At 42.0% G+C, this 15,081-nt stretch overlaps 1 protein-coding gene across 1 annotated transcript in view; it reads left to right on the forward strand.

Annotated features, from left to right (window-relative positions):
- CYTIP (cytohesin 1 interacting protein) overlaps positions 1-15,081 on the forward strand; it is a 61,149-nt gene that overhangs the window by 1,554 nt on the left and 44,514 nt on the right. The gene's annotated exons all lie outside the window — the stretch shown is intronic.

Consider the following 15,081-nt stretch of genomic DNA (forward strand, 5'->3'; position numbering starts at 1 on the left):
GCGTGGGCACAAACGCAGTCTGCAGCTACCCTAAGCATGGCTTGCAGGAGAGATTAGGATGGCTAATAGAATGACGCCATTATACCATTTTTCTAGCAAAACCCTTGTGAACAAACCCAAAGATAAGCCGTCAAGAAAAATCAGAGAAGCAATGTATGGGGCCGTACATTTTTTTTATTCTTGCTTTCATAAAACATAAGCAGGACAATGCAGAAAATTCATGCTGATTCTGCAGACAGAAAGTATCCCTTACATCCCCCATACGTAAACAGATAATGCATGGTTCTAATGACATATCTGCTTCTTTACGATCTTCCAGTAATCGAATAGTCTTCTTATAGATGGTTTTCTGTTAAAAGACAAATGTCATTGTTATATCTGTGCGTGGTTTCACCCACATCTGGCTCACAGAGCGTCTTCGCACCTATGCAAAATTGTGGGTGCGGCAACCAAAGATTTCCTGTGTTCACAGAGAAAAGGATGACGGTCGTGTGTTTTTCACAATCATCTGCAATGTGTATTGTATGTATGTATATATATATATATATATATATATATATATATATATATATATATATATATCTAATATATAAAGCTGAATGTGTGTATGTGTGTATGTCCGGGATTGGCATCTGAACCGTCGCAGCTACAGCCACAAAATTTTGCACAGTCACACGTCTGGACCCCGAGAGCGTCATAGGCTATGTTGTGAGGTGAAATTTTAACCCCGCGCTTTCCAATTCACCAAACAATTTTGCCCCTATCTACATAATGGGGAAAAAATGAAAGGAAAAGTGTTGGAGGCAAATTAACAGCTGCCAGATGTGAACAAGGGGGACTTAAAGAGTGAGTGCGATGGCGCCAAAGAGTATATACCGTACAGTTGCTAAGATGGGGCCCCGACATGGGATAATCACCACACCACCACGGGGATGAACACACACACAAAATGCGCCACACACTACCACGTGCTCGAACACATATACCACCCTCAGCGCACATTTCACCACACATACACCAACCTCACCACATAAAAGTAGAAACACAAAAGTCGCCGCTCAAAACTCGCCACGCGCAAAACTCTCCACATGCAAAACTCGCCACACGTGCAAAACTCACCTCATGGAAAACTCGCCACACGCAAAACTTGCACACGCGGAAAAATTGTCACATGCACAAAAGTTGCAACACATGCAAAAGTTGCCTCACACAAAACTTGCACATACTCAAAAGGCACCACACATAAAACTCGCCACGCGCAAAACTCGCCATGCGCAAAACTTGCTGCACACAACTTGCTACACTAACCTGTCACATGCAACTCGACACACAAAAAGTTGCTACACGCATGTCGCCACACAAAACTCATCTCACAAAAGTCCCTACATGCATGTCGCCACACGCATCTCAACACACACAACTTGACACACGAAACTCGCCCTAAAACACACACAAGTCTGGTATTATCCTTCAAAAATAAAAATCTGATTAATAAGCAGACAAACTACAAGAGCAACAAATGTACCATATAGGAATCCGGCAGCTGTCAGTCACATGACCAGTCTATTATGTGTATGTGTGAGCTAATATATACTGCCAGGGGGTAGGGCTTACTGCTGGCTGGGGATTTATCAGGCTGCCAATTTAGCTTACAAATACTGAGGTAAAAATACTGACCAAATAACGTGTGAACGAGGTCTAATACAGGAGGAGATGACATACAGATATATACTATTTACAGGGGATATGACACACAGGTATATACTATATACAGGAGGAGATGACACACAGGTATATACTATATACAGGAGGAGATGACACACATATATATACTATATACAGGAGAGATGACACACAGGTATATACTATATAGAGGAGGAGATGACATACAGGTATATACAGGAGGAGATGACATACAGGTACATACTACATACAGGAGGAGATGACATACAGGTATATACTATATACAGGAGGAGATGACACACAGGTATATACTATATACAGGAGCAGATTACCTACAGGTATATAGTATATACAGGAGGAGATGACATACAGGTATATGCTATGTATAGGAGGAGATGACATACAGGTATATACTATATACAGGAGGAGATGACACACAGATATATACTATATATAGGTGAGATGACACACAGGTATATACTATATACAGGAGATTACATACAGGTATATCTAATATATAAAGCTGAATGTGTGTATGTATGTATGTGTGTATGTCCGGGATTGGCATCTGCACCGTCGCAGCTACAGCAACAAAATTTTGCACAGTCACACGTCTGGACCCCGAGAGCGTCATAGGCTATGTTGTGAGGTGAAATTTTAACCTCGCACGTTCCAATTCACCAAACAATTTTGCCCCTATCTACATAATGGGGAAAAAGTGAAGGGAAAAGTGTTGGAGGAAAATTGACAGCTGCCAGATGTGAACAATGAGGACTTAAAGAATGAGAGCGATGGCGACAAAGAGTATATACCGTACAGTTGCTAAGGTGGGGCCCCGACATGGGATACTCACCACACACGGGGATATGAACACAAACACAAAATGCGCCACACACTACCACGTGCTTGAACACATATACGACCCTCAGCACACATTTCACCACACACACACCAACCTCGCCACATAAAAGTCGAAACACAAAAGTCACCACTCAAAACTCGCAACGTGCAAAACTCGCTACATGCAAAACTCGCCATATGCAAAACTAGGCTCATGCAAAACTCGCCACACGCAAAACTCACCTCATGGAAAACTCACCTCATGCAAAACTTGCACACACAGAAAAATTGCCACATGTACAAAAGTTGCACCACATGCAAAAGTTGCCTCACACAAAACTTGCACATACTCAAAACGCACCACACATAAAACTCGCCACGCGCAAAACTCGCCATGCACAAATCTTGCTGCACACAACTTGCTACACTAACCTGTCACATGCAACTCGACACACAAAATGTTGCTACACGCATGTCACCACACAAAACTCATCTCACAAAAGTCACTACATGCATGTCGCCACACGCAACTCAACACACACAACTTGACACATGAAACTCGCCCTAAAACACACACAAGTCTGGTATTGTCCTTCAAAAATAAAAATCTGATTAATAAGCAGACAAACTACAAGAGCAACAAATGTACCATATAGGAAATACGGCAGCTGTCAGTCACATGACCTGTCTATTATGTGTATGTGTGAGCTAATATATACTGCCAGGGGGGAGGGCTTCCTGTTGGCTGGGGATTTATCAGGCTGCCAATAGCAACCAATCACAGCTCAGCTTCTATTTTGCTACAGTTAATTAACCTGAGCTCTGATTGGTTAATATAGGCAACTAAGACATTCTCAGTATAACAAAGCTAATATATGTTGTGAAATTCTTCTATTAGCTTAGTTTTTGCCTTTTAATAATTACATTTCTATCTATTTGTTTTGTGGTTTTTGTGTGCAGAATAAATTTTTGTTAACACATTCTATTTTGCTAACAGCAGTCATTAACCCGGGCGAAGCCGGGTAGTACAGCTAGTATATATATATATATACTGTATATAAAGTCAACCTGAGGGTTGAGTACAGATTATATGTATGTATATACTGTATACACATTTCATCTATACCTATATACACTACCGTTCAAAAGTTTAGGGTCACTTAGAAATTTCCTTATTTTTGAAAGAAAATCACAGTTTTTTTCCAATGAAGCAAACATTAAATGATTCAGAAATACACTCTATACATTGTTAATGTGGTAAATGACTATTCTAGCTGCAAACGTCTGGTTTGTAATGCAATATCTTCATAGGTGTATGCAGGCGCATTTCCAACAACCATCACTCCAGTGTTCTTATGGTACTTTGTGTTTGCTAACTGTGTAAGAAGGCTAATGGATGGTTAGAATACCCTTGAAAACCCTTGTGCAAGTATGTTAGCACAGCTGAAAACAGTTTGGCTGATTAGAGAACCTATAAACCTGACCTTCCTTTGAGCTAGTGGAGAATCTGGAGCATTACATTTGTTGGTTCCATTAAACTCTCAAAATGGCCAGAAAAAAATAACTTTCATGTGAAACTCGACAATCTATTCTTTTTCTTAGAAATGAAGGCTATTCCATGCGAGAAGTTGCCAAGAAACTGAAGATTTCCTACAATGGTGTGTACTACTCCCTTCAGAGGAAAGCACAAACAGGCTCTAACCAGAGTAGAAAGAAAAGTGGGAGGCCCCGCTGCACAACTGAGCAACAAGACAAGTACATTAGAGTCTGTAGTTTGAGAAATCGACGCCTCAGAGGCCCTCAACTGCCAGCTTCATTAACCCCTTTGTGCCATGCGCCGTACTAGTACGGCGCTGCCGGCACTGCATTAGTGCCAGCCGCAGTACTAGTACGGCGCATCGATCACCGCGGTCTCGCGCTGAGCGCCGCGGTGATCGGGTGCAGGTGTCAGCTGTATATGACAGCTGTCACCCCGCAGCAATGCCCACGATCGGCGCTATCGCCGATCGCGGGCATTTAACCCCTCTGATGCTGCTGTCAATAGTGACAGCGGCATAGAGGGGGATCGCGCAGGGACGGGGGCTCCCTGCGCTCTCCCACCGGAGCAGCGCGATGAGATCGCGCTGCTCCGGTGACCTGGAAGGAGTCCCCGGATCCAAGATGGCCGCGGGACTCCTTCCGGGTCATGAGGTGACCCTGCTTGCCGGCGCCTGCTGAGAATTCCTCATAGCAGGCGCCGGCAAGCCTCTGCAAAGTGCCTGTCAGATCGGTGATCTGACATAGTGCTGTGCACACTCTCAGATCACCGATCTGTGATGTCCCCCCCTGGGACAAAGTAAAAAAGTTAAAAAAAAAAATGTCCACATGTGTAAAAAAAAAAAAAAAAAAAAATTCCTAAATAAAGAAAAAAAAAAAAAATATTCCCATAAATACATTTCTTTATCTAAATAAAAAAATCACACAATAAAAGTACACATATTTAGTATCGCCGCGTCCGTAACGACCCCACCTATAAAACTATATCACTAGTTAACCCCTTCAGTGAACACCGTAAAAAAAAAAAAAAAAAAAAAATCGAGGCAAAAAGCAACGCTTTATTCTCATACCGCCAAACAAAAAGTGGAATAAAACGCGATCAAAAAGACGGATATAAATAGCCATGGTACCGCTCAAAACGTCATCTTGTCCCGCAAAAAAAAGCCGCCATACAGCATCATCAGCAGAAAAATAAAAAAGTTATAGCTCTCAGAATAAAGCGATGCAAAAACAATTATTTTTTATATAAAATAGTTTTTATTGTGTAAAAGCGGCAAAACATAAAAAATTACATAAATGAGATATCGCTGTAATCGTACTGACCCGAAGAATAAAACTGCTTTATCCTTTTTACCAAACGCGGAACGGTATAAACGCCCCCCCTAAAAGAATTTCAGGAATTGCTGGTTTTTGTTTATTCCGCCTCCCAAAAATCGGAATAAAAAGCGATGAAAAAATCTCATGTGCCCGAAAATGGTACCAATAAAAATGTCAACTCGTCCCGCAAAAAACAAGTTCTCACATGACTCTGTGGACCAAAATATGGAAAAATTATAGCTCTCAAAATGTCGTGATGCAAAAACTATTTTTGCAATAAAAAGCTTCTTTTAGTGTGTGATGGCTGCCAATCATAAAAATCCGCCCAAAAAACGCTATAAAAGTAAATCAAATCCCCCTTCATCACCCCCTTAGTTAGGGAAAAATAATAAAATTTTAAAAAATAATGGAAATATTTATTTCCATTTTCCCGTTAGGCTACTTTCACACTAGCGTCGGTACGGGGCCGTCGCGCTGCGTTGGCCCGACATACCGACGCATACTGTGCAAGCGCCGCACAACGGGGGCAGCGGATGCTGTTTTTCCACGCATCCGCTGCCCCATTGTGAGGTGCGGGGAGGTAGGGGCAGAGTTACAGCCGCGCATGCGCGGTCGGAAATGGTGGACCGTCGGCACAAAAAAAGTTACATGTAACGTTTTTTGCTGCCGGCGGTCCGCCACAACACGACGCAACCGTCGCACGACGTTTGCGACGTGTGTCAATACGTTGCAATGCGTCGCTAATGTTAGTCTATGGGGAAAAAACGCATCCTGCAGATGATTTTGCAGGATGCGTTTTTTCGCCAAAACGACGCATTGCGACGTATGCAAAAAAACGCTAGTGTGAAAGTAGCGCTAGGGTTAGGACTAGGGTTAGGGCTAGGGTTAGGGTTGGGGTTAGGGCTAGGGTTAGGGCTGGGGTTAGGGCTAGGGTTAGGGCTGGGGTTAGGGTTGGGGTTAGGGTTTCAGTTAGAATTGGGGAGTTTCCACTGTTTAGGCACATCAGGGGCTCTCCAAACGCGACATGGCGTCTGATCTCAATTCCAGCCAATTCTGCTTTGAAAAACTAAAACAGTGCTCCTTCCCTTCCGAGTTCTCCTGTGCACCCAAACAGTGGTTCCCCCCAACATATGGGGTATCAGCGTTCTCAGGACAAGTTGGACAACAACTTTTGGGGTCCAATTTGTCCTGTTACCCTTGGGAAAATAAAAACGTGGGGGCTAAAATATAATTTTCGTGGAAAAAAAATTTTTTTTTATTTTCACGGCTCTGCGTGATAAACTGTAGTGAAACACTTGTTGGTTCAAAGTTCTCACAACACATCTAGATAAGTTCCGTGGGGGGTCTAGTTTCCAATATGGGGTCACTTGTGGGGGGTTTCTACTGTTTAGGTACATCAGGGGCTCTGCAAATGCAACATGACAACTGCAGACCAATCCATCTAAGTCTGCATTTCAAACGGCGCTCCTTCCCTTCCGAGCTCTGCCGTGCGCCCAAACAGTGGTTCCCCCCAATGTATGGGGTATCAGCGTACTCAGGACAAATTGTACAATAACTTTTGTGGTCCAATTTCTCCTGTTACCCTTGGGAAAAAAAAATTGCAGGCTAAAACATCATTTTGTGGAAAGAAAAAATGATTTTTTAATTTTCACAGCGCTACATTCTAAACTTTAGTGAAACAATTGGGGGTTAAAAGTGCTCACCACACATCTAGATAAGTTCCTTAGGGGGTCTTCTTTCCAAAATGGTGTAACTTGTGGGGGTTTCCACTGTTTAGGCACGTCAGGGGCTCTCCAAACACGACATGGGTTCCGATCTCAATTCCAGCCAATTTTGCATTGAAAAGTCAAATGGCGCTCCTTCCCTTCCGAGCTCTGCCATGCGCCCAAACAGTGATTTATCCCCATATATGAAGTATCAGCATACTCAGGACAAATTGCACAACAACTTTTGGGGTCCAATTTATCCTGTTACCCTTGGGAAAATAAAAAATTTGGGGCAAAAATATCATTTTTTGTGAAAATTATTATGAATTTTTTTTTACGGCTCTACATTATAAACTTCTGTGAAGCACTTGGAGGTTCAAAGTGCTCACCACACATCTAGATTAGTTCCTTAGAGGGTCTACTTTCCAAAATGGTGTCACTTGTGGGGGTTTCCACTGTTTTAGGCACATCAGGGGCTCTCCAATCGCGACATGGGTTCCGATCTCAATTCCAGCAAATCTTGCATTGAAAAGTCAAATGGCGCTCCTTCCCTTCCAAGCTCTGCCATGTGCCCAATCCATGGTTTACCCCAACATGTGGGGTATCGGCGTACTCAGGACAAATTGTACAACGACTTTTTTGGTCCAATTTCTCCTGTTACCCTTGGTAAAATAAAACAAATTGGATCTGAAGTAAAAATTTTGTGAAAAAAAAGTTTAAATGTTCAATTTTTTTTAAACATTCCAAAAATTCCTGTGAAACACCTGAAGGGTTAATAAACTTTTTGAATGTGGTTTTGAGTACCTTGAGGGGTGCAGTTTTTAGAATGGTGTCACTTTTGGGCATTCTCTGTCATATAGACCCCTCAAAGTCACTTCAAGTGTGAGGTGGTCCGTAAAAAAAATGGTTTTGCAAATTTTGTTGCAAAAATGAGAAATCGCTGGTCAACTTTTAACCCTTATAACTCCCTAACAAAAAAAAATTATGTTTCCAAAATTGTGCTGATGTAAAGCAGACATGCGGGAAATGTTGCTTATTAACTATATTATGAGATGTAACTTTCTAATTTAAGGGCATAAAAACGAAAAGTTTGAAAATTGCTAAATTTTCATAATTTTCGACAAATGTTTGTTTTTTTCACAAATAAATGCAAGTCATATCGAAGATTTTTTACCACTATCATGAAGTACAATATGTCACGAGAAAACAATCTCAGAATCAGCAGGATCCGTTGAAGCCTTTTAGAGTTATGACCTCATAAAGTGACAGTGGTCAGAATTGTAAAAATTGGCCCTGTCACTTAGGTGAAAACAGGCTTTGGGGTGAAGGGGTTAAATAGTACGCGCAAAACGCCAGTGTCAACGTCTACAGTGAAGAGGCGACTCCGGGATGCTGGCCTTCAGGGCAGAGAAAAAGCCATATCTAAGACTGGCTAATAAAAGGAAAACATTAATATGGGCAAAAGAACACAGACATTGGTCAGAGGAAGATTGGAAAAAAGTGTTATGGACAGACGAATCCAAGTATGAGATGTTTGGATCACACAGAAGAACATTTGTGAGACACAGAACAACTGAAAAGATGCTGGAAGAGTGTGACGCCATCTGTCAAGCATGGTGGAGGTAATGTGATGGTCTGGGGTTGCTTTGGTGCTGGTAAAGTAGGAGATTTGTACAAGGTAAAAGGGATTTTGAATAATGAAGACTATCACTCCATTTTGCAATGCCATGCCATACCCTGTGGACAGCGCGGGATTGGTGCCAATTTCATCCTACAACAGGACAACGACCCAAAGCACACCTCCAAATTATGCCAGAACTATTTAAGGAAGAAGTCAGCAGCTGGTATCTATCTGTAATGGAGCGGCCAGCGCAGTCACCAGATCTCAACCCCATTGAGCTGTTGTGAGAGCAGCTTGACCGTATGGTGCAAAAAGTGCCCATCATCCAAACCAACTTGTGGGAGGGACTTCTGGAAGCATGGGGGGAAATGTCTCCAGATGACCTCTGCAAATTAACTGCTAGAAAGCCAAAAGTCTGCAATGCTGGAATTGCTGCAAAGCGAGCATTTTTTGACGAAAGCAAAGTTTGAAGGAGAAAATTATTATTTCAATTAAAAATCTTTGTTTCGAACCTTGTCAATGTCTGGACTAGATGTTCAATTCATTTGGCAACTCATTTAATTAATAAAAGTATGGGTTCTCATGGAAAACACAAAATTGGGTGACCCTAAACTTTTGAACGGTAGTATATATATATATATATAATCTATACCTATCCCAACTCAAATCACTAAGCTTACAAATAAGTCTATCTATAACTAGAACATACTAAACTTAACCCCTTCATGACCTTGAGATTTTTCGTTTTTCCGTGTTTGTTTTTCACTCCCCTCCTTCCCAGAGCCATAACTTTTTTATTTTTCCGTCAATTTGGCCATGTGAGGGCTTATTTTTTGCAGGACAAGTTGTACTTTTGAACGACATCATTGGTTTTAGCCTGTCGTGTACTAGAAAACAGGAAAAAAATTCCAAGTGCAGTGAAATTGCAAAAAAAGTGCAGTCCCACACTTGTTTTTTGTTTGGCTTTTTTGCTAGGTTTACTAAATGCTAAAACTGACCTGCCATTATGATTCTCCAGGTCACTACGAGTTCATAGACACCTAACATGACTAGGTTATTTTTAACCTAAGTGGTGAAAAAAAACTCCAAACTTTGCTTAAAAAAAAAAAAATTGCGCCATTTTCCGATACTCGTAGCGTCTCCATTTTTCATGATCTGAGGTCGGTTGAAGGCTTATTTTTTGAATGCCGAGCTGGCGTTTTTAATGATAGCATTTTGGTGCAGATACGTTCTTTTGATCGCCCGTTATTGCGTTTTAATGCAATGTCGCGTCAGCCAAAAAAACTTAATTCTGGCGTTTCGAATTTTTCTCTCACTACGCTGTTTAGCGATCAGGTTAATGCTTTTTTTTATTGATAGATTGGGCGATTCTGAATGCGGCGATACCAAATATGTTTAGGTTTGATTTTTTTTTAATTGATTTATTTTGATTGGGGCGAAAGGGGGGTGATTTAAACTTTTATATTTTTTTTAATTTTTTTCACATTTTTTTTAACTTTTTTTTTTTTACTTTTGCCATGCTTCAATAGCCTCCATGGGAGGCTAGAAGCTGGCATAACACGATCGCCTCTGCTACATAGCAGCGATCTGCTGTTCGCTGCTATGCAGCAGAAAATCAGGTGTGTTGTGAGTGCCGACCACAGGGTGGCGCTCACAGCTACCATGCATAAGTAACCATAGAGGTCTCAAGGACCTCTATGGTTACAATACTGAAGCATCGCCGACCTCCGATCATGTGACGGGGGTCGGCGATGCCGTCATTTCCGGCCGCCTGGCCGGATGCGGTAGTTAAATGCCGCTGTCTGCGTTTGACAGCGGCATTTAACTAGTTAATAGGCGCGGGCAGATCGCGATTCTGCCGCGCCTATTGCGGGCACATGTCAGCTGTTCAAAACAGCTCACCGCCGGAGCCCGCATCAAAGCAGGGGAGCTGACCTTGGACGTACTATCCCGTCCGAGGTCAGAAAGGGGTTAAAGATGGTACTTGTATTCCTTCCTTATAAAATATATTTTTTTTCCAACTCTGCTTTGTGCTGTTCCTCAGTTATTCCTTTTGAAAATGTATAATTAGATTGATGTTGGTTGACATTGGATTAATCTCTGTTCATCCGTTCGACAGTAAATATATATTTATTCAGTAACACGGATTACAACTGCTATTTCTTATAGCTTAGGATCTTAGCACCTTGGCTGTTAGCTTGCAAAGTGAAAGTGTGCTCCAGCTACACAAACAGTGAACAGGGACTTCCTGGTTCCTTTTTTTTCAACAATGCTTTCCTGGCAATATAACACTATTGCTGGAGACATAAACTCTTGCACTATTAAAAAGTAGTAAATAGTTGGCTTACTTTTGTCAAGGTTAGAGAGGAAGCTCCTGTCATTAGTCGTATGACTAGTTGCCCCAGAGTCTATACACCATGTATGCTTTGATGTACTTGCATTAACAGTAAATATAGCTTCAGTACTTGAAGTGTCATATTCTTCATTAATGGAACCTTTAACTCTTTGATGATTATTTTGCTTTTTCAGCTGATTCATTCTACCTTTCCAGACCCTTCAACCTTTAGGTGCCCTGATTTTATGCAGACAAAACTTGTGTGTTTCCTTCAAATTACTTTTATTTTTGGGGAGATCTTGGGGTTTTAAAGTGGATTCTGTTTTGGATACCCCACTGCTAATTATACTTTCTTTCTTTTACTTATGCTCATCTTCAAGCTTTCCTCTGACATATTCTAATGTAAATTCATAACCTGGGTGTGCATCTAATGCAGTTACAAGTGTGTCGTAGCTTTCTGGTAGACCGCTTAGTAGTATTGTAACAACATGGAAATTCTTTAGATCTTCCCCAATGCCCCCACAGGCGCTCCACAATATCTAGAGTATTTCTTATGTAATCCTGCATATCTTGGCCCTTATTTAGCCTAGACTGATATAGGTTTCTCATTAAATAGAGTTTAATGCTGAGATTTATCCTTTCATGCACTTTCTGCATCTGTTCCCACATTTCTTTTGCCGTTTCACATTTACATACATGCACAATCTGATAATCATCCATACTGAGGTAGATCCTTCTCTACCCAGTCTTCTGGTAGTGGGTCAGGTCTAGACACCTGAGTGTATTTCCAAGTACCATCTCTTATCAGCAGCATTTTACCTTGAATTTCCAGGATTGGTAGTTCTTTTCTAGTCCGATTGGCACTGTGAACTTTACAGAGTTGCTGCTGGTGGCCATCTTTGGTTCTTCTTCTTAGTATACTGTTGTTCTCTCTCCTCTGGGCTGTTCTCTGGGTCTTTGGTTTTCTGGGTCCCTGGCTCTCTGGACCATAGCAAAATCTTCCTCTAAGCTCAAGTCATCGATATTCCTCTCAGTTCAGGCATAGCTCAGACCTTATCTGGGATGTGACCACTCTCAGACCCTCCTGTGGTGATGGTGGCTGAAAGCCCACTTTGCTGTCACACAACTTGCATGGTACAGGTTCTGGTGCCAACTCCTCCCTTCTCGGCCCAGCTAGGCCTTTTTATATTTAGATTCTGTGCCAGAGCTGTCACCTGACCCGGTGTCTTCTCCAATCTCCTCCCTGTGGGAACATGTACTTCACTCTTGGGTTCCCACTAAACAATTATTTTTTTATGTTTACTTTCTTCTTCGCCTTTGACTAGTAGTTTTTTTGAGTATGCTAGGTGATTTGTTGACACTGATGTGGGCATATTCTATGATTTGTTGAGGATGTTGTGGGCATGCTCCTTGACTTGTTGAAACTGTTGTGAGCATGCTCTGTGATTTTTTTGAGAAATCACCATGCAGGAAGGGGGAAAAAAGAAAGAACTGACAATCCTTATAGTACAAGTACATTGTCATTGTTGTGATTCTATATTTTAGACCTCAAGCTTTTGCTATAATACGATGACCTCTGAAGAGTGTCAGTCAATGGCGAGGGCATGTACAACGGGATAGAAATTTCAGCAAGACTGAAAATGCTACTGATATACTATTGTACATAGTATGATCAAAACTATGCCTCCTACGCTTCTGCCTTAGATAATTGGAATGAAAAGTTTTGTTACAGATAGAGACAAATCATTTTCCGAGGCTTTACGAGCTGAAGTATAGCTTCATTTGAGCAGATAGTTTCCGCTTTAGTATTGAATATATAGAAGACTTTTCTGTTGAAACATTAGTAGGTATCACTGGGAATTGGCAGCTCATAAGTACTAAACATTAATTGGAAATATATAAAAGCAACATAAGTTCAAAATGGAAAAAAAGTGGTAGACATCCATAATGCACCAGACATAGTATACCCAAGGCGAGATCAAACCGCTCATCCAGAAGATTGTATAATGAAAGGGGTCGATGAATAAGACGAGGCGGCCGAGGAGGCTAATAATTAGTGCAGAATTTATGAGTGAGATGGTAAGATTTATCAAACGTAATGGTGGATGAAAGTCTTCAATATTTCAGAGTAAAGAGATTGTCTCGAACTTCATTTATGGGCCACTTTCCCAACAATTTTAGCATTTGAAGTCAATCATTAATATTAAGAATTACAGAAGATCATAAGCCGTAAATTGTGATGCCCCAGAGATGCACTACAGAGCCGAGAAGTTAACACAGAGACTGAGACTCAGGAATTTGTCAAACTTTTTTTTTTCTAACTCAAGATATGTAATCAAGGAGTGTAAAAGCTTCAAGGGCCAAGAGAGTCAGAAAATGCATTAGGACCACGGCTGTTGAGATTTATCACTCTTATGGCAAATGCTAGTCATCAACGGAAGGATTTATATGACCAAAAAGACCATGTTAGACTATTTCTTGGGGTTCATTGGTGTCTTTCCAGTAATGAAGGCAGATATCTGTTGTTTTGGATTATTTCTGTCCATATCAGCATAGTTAGATTTTGGTTGGTTGAGTGAAAAGCCATGTATTCTTGTTCTAGAAGATACTGATTTTTCTTGCTGAGATGCAGCTGCTGGGAGTAGCAATGTACCTAAGCTTGGCGAGGGGTGAGGGGTTTTGGCAAGTTCTGTAACCCAGGGTGCATTAGTGGGACTTATCTGGAGCCGTTTCCAAAGAAGACCAATGCAGGGAAATTCTGGGGTGAATTCTTGTAGACCACAGGGGCAACACCCAGGGCACCAACATCTCGATGCAGGAGACTCAATTACATCACTACATTGTGTTGCCTGTATTTGGCTACTAGATATATAGGAGAAGATGCGGTTGCTATGGCCATCAGGGGAAAAGGGTTAGATGCCTTGGATTCTTTTTGGTAATCCATTAATCATGGTATTGGGCCATTATGCTTTTGGTATGGAGTGAGGAATAAATTGATAATTTTGTAGGTGAATTAGATGAGCATAACTTTTATTTTTTAGTAGGGAATTATCACTTTTTGAGAGAGCACTCAGGAATATTATCACTTTTTTGGGGGGCATGCAGAAAACATAATTTTTTAAGTGGGCACTCAGGGGGACATCTTACCGTTTATACAGGGGACATTGTTTCTCTCTAGGAGTTAAAAAGTTGGAACTATTACTTTCATGGGCATACATAGGTATCATCATTATTACTGTCTACAATACGCACATGAACACTTTACTGGGGTCATAATCAGGACATTATTACTTTGTAGGGGGCACAATGGTGGACGTGTTACTGTATCGGAACACCATTACTCTTTGAAGGTACAGAGAAGACAACTTTAACTCGTGAGCTCAACTTTCCTGTTAAAGGGCACCTGTCACCCCGTTTTTTCGGTATGAGATAAAAATACTGTTAAATAGGGCCTGAGCTGTGCATTACAATAGTGTAGTTTGTGGACCCCGATTCCCCACCTATGCTGCCTAAATACGTTACCAAAGTAGTTGTTTTCGCCTGTCAATCAGGCTGGTCTGGTCAAAAGGGCGTGTTGTCTTCCCCCAGATTTTGCGTAGTTTTCCGCTGGTGGCGTAGTGGTGTGCGCATAAGGTCCCGAATCCTCTGCCAGGGGATTTAAAAGAGCACGCTGTTCGTTATTTCATTGGTGATCGGTGGGCGCGGCCATCTTCCTTTGGCCGCGCGTGCGCAGAAGCGGCGCTCTGCTGGCCGCGGCGCTCTGCTGGCCGCGGCTTCAGGAAAATGGCCGCCGCGATATCCATCTGCGCACGCGCGGCATCCCGCGGCCATTTTCCTGAAGCCGCGGCCAGCAGAGCGCCGCTTCTGCGCACGCGCGGCCAAAGGAAGATGGCCGCGCCCACCGATCACCAATGAAATAACGAACAGCGCGCTCTTTTAAATCCCCTGGCAGAGGATTCGGGACCTTGGGCATGGGCACACCACTACGCCACCAACGGAAAACTACGCAAAATCTGGGGGAAGACAACACGCCCTTTTGACCA

Source organism: Ranitomeya variabilis, chromosome 7 (genome assembly GCF_051348905.1).
Source record: "Ranitomeya variabilis isolate aRanVar5 chromosome 7, aRanVar5.hap1, whole genome shotgun sequence".
Taxonomy (NCBI): Eukaryota; Metazoa; Chordata; class Amphibia; order Anura; family Dendrobatidae; genus Ranitomeya; species Ranitomeya variabilis.